This window comes from Glossina fuscipes, unplaced genomic scaffold, assembly GCF_014805625.2.
Source record: "Glossina fuscipes isolate IAEA_lab_2018 unplaced genomic scaffold, Yale_Gfus_2 1, whole genome shotgun sequence".
NCBI classification, from domain to species: Eukaryota; Metazoa; Arthropoda; class Insecta; order Diptera; family Glossinidae; genus Glossina; species Glossina fuscipes.
The window spans coordinates 12,645,927-12,652,084 of record NW_023998415.1 but is presented as its reverse complement, the minus strand read 5'-3'; the positions used below and the strand labels follow the sequence as shown (position 1 = coordinate 12,652,084).

The 6,158-nt window shown below is 30.5% G+C and overlaps 1 protein-coding gene across 1 annotated transcript in view; it reads right to left on the bottom strand.

The window, feature by feature from the left end:
- The window catches only part of LOC119631390 (Ig-like and fibronectin type-III domain-containing protein 2), a 117,408-nt gene extending 116,643 nt beyond the window's left edge, over positions 1 to 765 (bottom strand). Inside the window, exon 1 of the mRNA XM_038023545.1 lies at positions 706 to 765. The gene's annotated coding sequence lies outside the window, so the exon portion shown is untranslated. The remainder of the gene's footprint in view (positions 1 to 705) is intronic.
- Positions 766 to 6,158: the final 5,393 nt, after the last annotated feature.

Below are 6,158 nucleotides of genomic sequence, written 5' to 3'. Positions count from 1 at the left end.
ACATACACATACACACATACATACATACATACACACACACATAAGACACATACGCACACAGCCAAACATACATGATAGAACGTCGATAATCATTTAATGTAGACTCAAGACGCACATGCACGTAGGTACTTAGGTGAATATACATTTATATGAATTAGAATTCAAGACTTGGAATTTACAGTGAACACAGCAGTACAAGATTGAAGTATAGATTAATTTTTCTTTGATTTATTTTTTTTTCTTATATTGCTTTCCAAATTATTGGCTTATTGGAGGATAAACATTTTTTGTTTTCCATTCATTTTTATGACGAACTCTCTCTTTATGTTCTAAAAATTAGTCTTGCTGATCGGCCTTTCCTTGTAAACATGAATACTTATGTATGTATGTATGTGTGTGTGTGTGTGTGTGTGTGTTTACGTTTCTATGCAAGTCAAGTGGAAAACGGCAATTATTGGCTAATTTTATTACTAACTTGGAGCTTTTGTATATTGTACATATATATACGTACATAAAAACAACTAATACGTACATGTATGTTTAACGTGTAATGTGTAACGTGTGATGTGTAATATATAATGCATAATGTAACACATGGAAAACTCAACAACCAATCCATCGATTACCAACAATTACCATTGTTTACAATTAAAATTAAAGCAATCATAATAATTGCATACAACAAATTTCATATGCACCACTTACCACTTTACAAAAATGCTACATATATAGATATACATATTCATATATATACATAAATATGTATATATATATATATATATATATATATATATATATCTATATATATATTATATGTTTGCCTTTATATTGCAGTTATCCGTTATAAAATTTAATTCACAACAGGAATAAAACCTAGAAACCTTTATTTACTTATTTTTCCTTTTTTAATTTTTTTCAAGAAATACATCTCTTTTCTCTATTCAGCGCACCTTTCTTTTATGCTTTCAATTATTTTTTTTTCTTTTCTAGTATTTTGTTAAAAGTAATCCATTAAATTTTGTGATTGCCTTCATTTGTTTAACTTTATAATTTAACGCTATGCTATTTGATATATGTTTTTTTTTTTTTTTTCTTTCATTCATTCAGAAACGGCCCGAAAAAGCCCAACCGAACACCGCAACCGAAATTTTATTATATATTTTATAAAAGTTACTGATGAAAATTTTTGTAAAAACTCGAAAAATCACACCTTTTTCAACGACCTTTTGGAAGGATTAAAAAAAAAAAATTCGCTCTAAATTTTTTGTTAAATTAAAGTAAACTAAAAATAACGGCTTGATGTTTTTTAGTTTTATTATTATTGTATGTTTTTTGTTTCAAAACGTATATAAAATAACGTATATTATTTATTTTATATGCGATAACACGTCCTTACCAACATTGAATTCAAAAATGAAATGAAATCAAATTCAATTCTAAAATTTACTTTGCTGTCTTTGCAGTACATTTTGTATGGAAAAATGCAGAGAATAAAATTCATATCTGAGCGTAAAATTTACTTTGCTATATTTAAAGCACATTTCTAATCGATGCCTCGCAAAAGTGCAGAGAATAAAAATCATTTCTGAGAGTAAAATTTACTTTGCTATGCATTTCTGATGAATGCCCCGGAAAAATGCAGAGAATAAAATTCACTTCTGAGACTAAAATTTACTTTACTGTCTTTGCTGTACATTTCTTATGGATGCCCCGCAAAAGTGCAGAGAATAAAATTCAATTCTGAGAGCAAAATTTTTGAAACTAAAAGCAGCAACAGCTAGATTTCGTATTTTATTTTTATTTTTAACGAACCTAACAACACGAGTGTTAGACAATTCTCGACTTGTGCCAACCTAATGGTATTAAACGAACAAAATAAAACCAGGTTGCTTTCTATCGTATTACATTCAAACTTACATATATAATCAGTTATAAAAATGAGACCACGTTAAGGGAGATTCACACACGCCTAAGTAAATTTTTTATTATTAAAACAGGATCCATCCATTCCGTCCCGAAATATAATTTTACAATGAATCGTGACCATCAAGTCATTTAAAATATGCTCTTTTTAAATCCTTAGTTAATGTTGAATTTAATTCTATTGTAACTAATACTCGAAAGATGTAGTTAAAAAGCTAAAATTTCTTTAAAAAATTCTCAAGACTATGATGTAAAGAAAAACATCTAAAATAATCTCAAATTCACTGGTTAGGCAAAATCAGGCATTTGTGACGGCCAGCTGCAAGTTACCATTTTAAATAGACGGAGTTCGCACGCAGTTAGTAATTTAAAAAATATGATAAATATATTTAAACTTCAACTAACGGCTTATGAAATTTTGATAATTTTAAAACGAGCTCATTAACACTTACAGGTTACATAAACAAGTACTTAATTTTCGGAGAAATATTTCAATCTGCACCCAACACTTATGGACTGAAGCCGTTTCCTTAACAAGGATTAACAAGGATGTATTGCTGCAAATAATAATTGTGTGAGAGAAATCGCGAAACCGTGGTTTACTGTTGTATTATTTATATGTTACTCATGCGCTTATGCGACTCATGTATTTTCCTTTTAGGGTACCTTTATATAAACATATACATTTAAAATTGTTGAAGATTTAATTATAAATTTTTTATCGGTTAACATAATATTTTTTTACAACAATATAACTGAAACAGCAACAGTCTGTATTCATATATGATTTACAATTTTTTTTAATAAATCTAACACTCAACATGAATTTTACATACAGATGCCCACTTATAACGAATTTCAAGCAACTATTTTGTGTCAAGCAAACATAATAAAACCTGGCCGAGTTACGTTTCAAACCTTGTATGTGTGTGTTGCGTACAGTGCAATATTATCAAAAATTAACGCTTTGATTAGTATGGCCATCAACGTAGTCTGCACAAATGCAATAACTTTATAAGATATGCTTGAGGACACTCCACGCATCAACATCGGCATACATGTAAAATAAATCGTAATATTTTTGAGTAGCGTGTACACAATCCACCGTCAATACGAATATCCGCCTGCCATTACATTAACTATATTCATGCTGTCCCTCTAACTTTATGCGTTCATTTAAAATTCCCGCACAAGAAAGATTCTTCAAATCAAGAATTAATTGGAGCCCGAACACGGATTCAAATATATTTGATATGATCGGCGAATTAATTTAATTTATACGCGAAATGTGATGTACTCTATATATACCAAGCGATTATCCAACTTAAGATAATAAAAGTTTCTCTGTGCTTTGCTTTCTTTCATTTTTTAACTGAAAAAGCTTTTATGTATGATTTGAACAGAAGTATCGGTTTAAATTTTTTTTTTATATTTATGTTAAATTTAATGCATTCACTTCTTCATTTCTTTTAATTATATAATTGTTAGATTATTAAATTATTACGCTGTTAGCAAACCGTAGTATGTTTCAGATGAGTTTTAAAAACACTCGTGAAAACTACCGCAACATCAGAATCCTGAACATAATTTAAGCTACAACTCTACAACTAAAGCAGCAACAGCTTCTATAGCATACACAGCTGAATTGAAATTTTGTTAACGAACCAAACGTAACGACTTTCGTGGAATTCTCGGCTTTTTATAGTTTGCCAACCATCTTCAAGTATTAAACAAACATAATAAAACTTGGTTGTGTTTGGTTGTGTTTTTTTCTGTACGTATATATTCGATCTAATAACTGCAATTTACCCAAATATATTAAACAAATGCATTCTATCATTGTAACAAGCACAATTTTCCGTTACAATAGGGACTTCAAAATAATATTAGCTTTTTAGACATCTCCAGAGAACTTCCAAGAAAATGTAGACCTCCTTAGTCAAAAATTTTTTTTTTTAATTTGATCATGTGTACAATTTCTTTGCTTCTTGCTTTTTTGCTGTTCTACATTTCTTTTCCCATACAACGCCTTCTTCAAAGTAAGAAAAATCGAAAAATTTTAGTAACAAATCTTGCCTTTTCGGTTGATTTTAAAATCTAATGACTGTGTGTATTTGTAATCAAAAATAACGATATAAACAACATCAGCAATTTTACTGTTGTTAACCTCAAAGAAATTATCAATATTTTCTATTATATATTGTTGCTAATATTTACCTTAATAGAGCTGGGTCTCGCCTTAGCCAAAAATGATTTCGGTAAATATTTGTTATGATGGTTCCTAGGCGAAAGCAATCATTAGTTAATTAATTAAATATAATTCGCTATATATCTAATCTTTTTTTTTTTTCTTTTTTTTTTTTTTTTCAATTATTGCAACTGCAAGAAGAAGACTTACTTACCTTTCACGTGTCTTTATTGTTTAATAGGTTAACTATTTGCTCATTCATTGATTTGTTCGTTTACATATGGAATTTAGATACAATACAATAACGGTGGATACGATAGTAAATACGAAAAGCTTAAAGTTAATCTTCGTCTGAACAAATATAACTTGGATTTTTAGTAAAATTTATAACAAACAAATAACGACATTATAGTGGGCCATGGACTATCATTAAATATTCTACATTAGTTGGCTTAATATAACTACTTATAAAATGATTTTATCAAAATAAGACGGTATGTGGGAAGTAGCTGAAAAAAACCAAACACAAATATACAAGACGAATAGGCAAATGGATAGGCAAACTCAAATCGATGCAGAAAAGAAGTAAAAACTTTATAGTCGGACAAGGCTGACAATTGGATGCCCTATACCACTTGCTACGCCTTGTACGCGTTTTGGCAATAATGCATCAAAAATTACCGATCATTTTCATACAAAGACATACTTTTCATGAAACCCATAAGGATGCCCAAAACGTTATATGACATGAGCCAAATTTGGCAAACTTAATTTACCTCCGAACAATTTTATTATTATTCAATTTCTGCCATAGAAAACTAGAAATTATACTTACTCTTCATATATATGCTAGGGTCTCAAAAATAGACCTATGTGATCGAAGCTATTCACTGTTAACTCTTCTTTTAAACTCTGAAATATTGAAAATTAGACCTTTTAATATCCATCACCGAAGAATGAGGGGTGTACTCACGCAATGCGTCTGTCTGTCTGACCGTCTACTCGTCAGTCCATTTGAGTTAAATATCTGTTGTAAACATTTTCCTGGCCGTAAAAATGAAGCTATTGACTTCAAATTTGGCAGAAAGATTGGAAGTCCTTGCACGCATGTTGGCCTTGAAAATGGACTAAATTGGTCGAAGGATACGCCCACAGCATCACGTAAGCTGAGAACACTTGTGTTTTTCAAAGGGAATGAAGAATTGGTTTTTTGCTCACTACTCATAAACTATAGCAGATAAACGTACAAAAATTTGAACATATATTCTATGGGCGATGCGTTGTGCCTACCCAATATTATAGCGTATCAAACTTTAATTGCTTTTTCAATATTTTTATAACGCGGAGAAACAAGCTTGAAAAACCCAATAAAATTCTTGGCCATTTTCAAATCTTGAGTGCACCTAAACATGTCCGCCGGTTCGTCTGTTCACCTGTCTGTTTGCGCAACTTTGTAGTATTTGTGGTAAACATTCTCCCCTTAGCGAAAGTGAAGATATTACGTAAAAATTTGCAAAAAAATTTGGAATTGATCTAAACTTTTCAAACGACATGTCTGCAACACCCAAGCTTTTATTTTGTAAATAAAAGAAATCACCTGCGCCCACTCCATATTATAGAGCATTAAAATTTTGTTCTTTCACTTCTTTTGTTCTTTTTTCGAATTACGACGGTGGGTATAAACTCGACATACTATTGCTCAGTGACTTTTGCTGAGAAATATTGAAAATTTGCAAGTTTTTTCCATATAAAAATAGAGCGTTACATGGCGAGTGGGCGGAAAATTGGACCAATATAAACCATTTTCAATAGCGTTCGTCCCAAAAAAACACATCCATGTACCAAATTTCATGAAAATACCTCAAAAATTACGACTTATAGATTGAACACAACAAAACTAGGTAGACAGATGAATAGACGGACAGACAAGCTTAGAAGCTCAGAATTATTTTCTGAACCAATCAGCGTAATGAAAGATGTGTATATCTCAAGTCCATCTAAGTGTTGCATACATTCTGATAAATTTAATATACCCTTTCACGACACG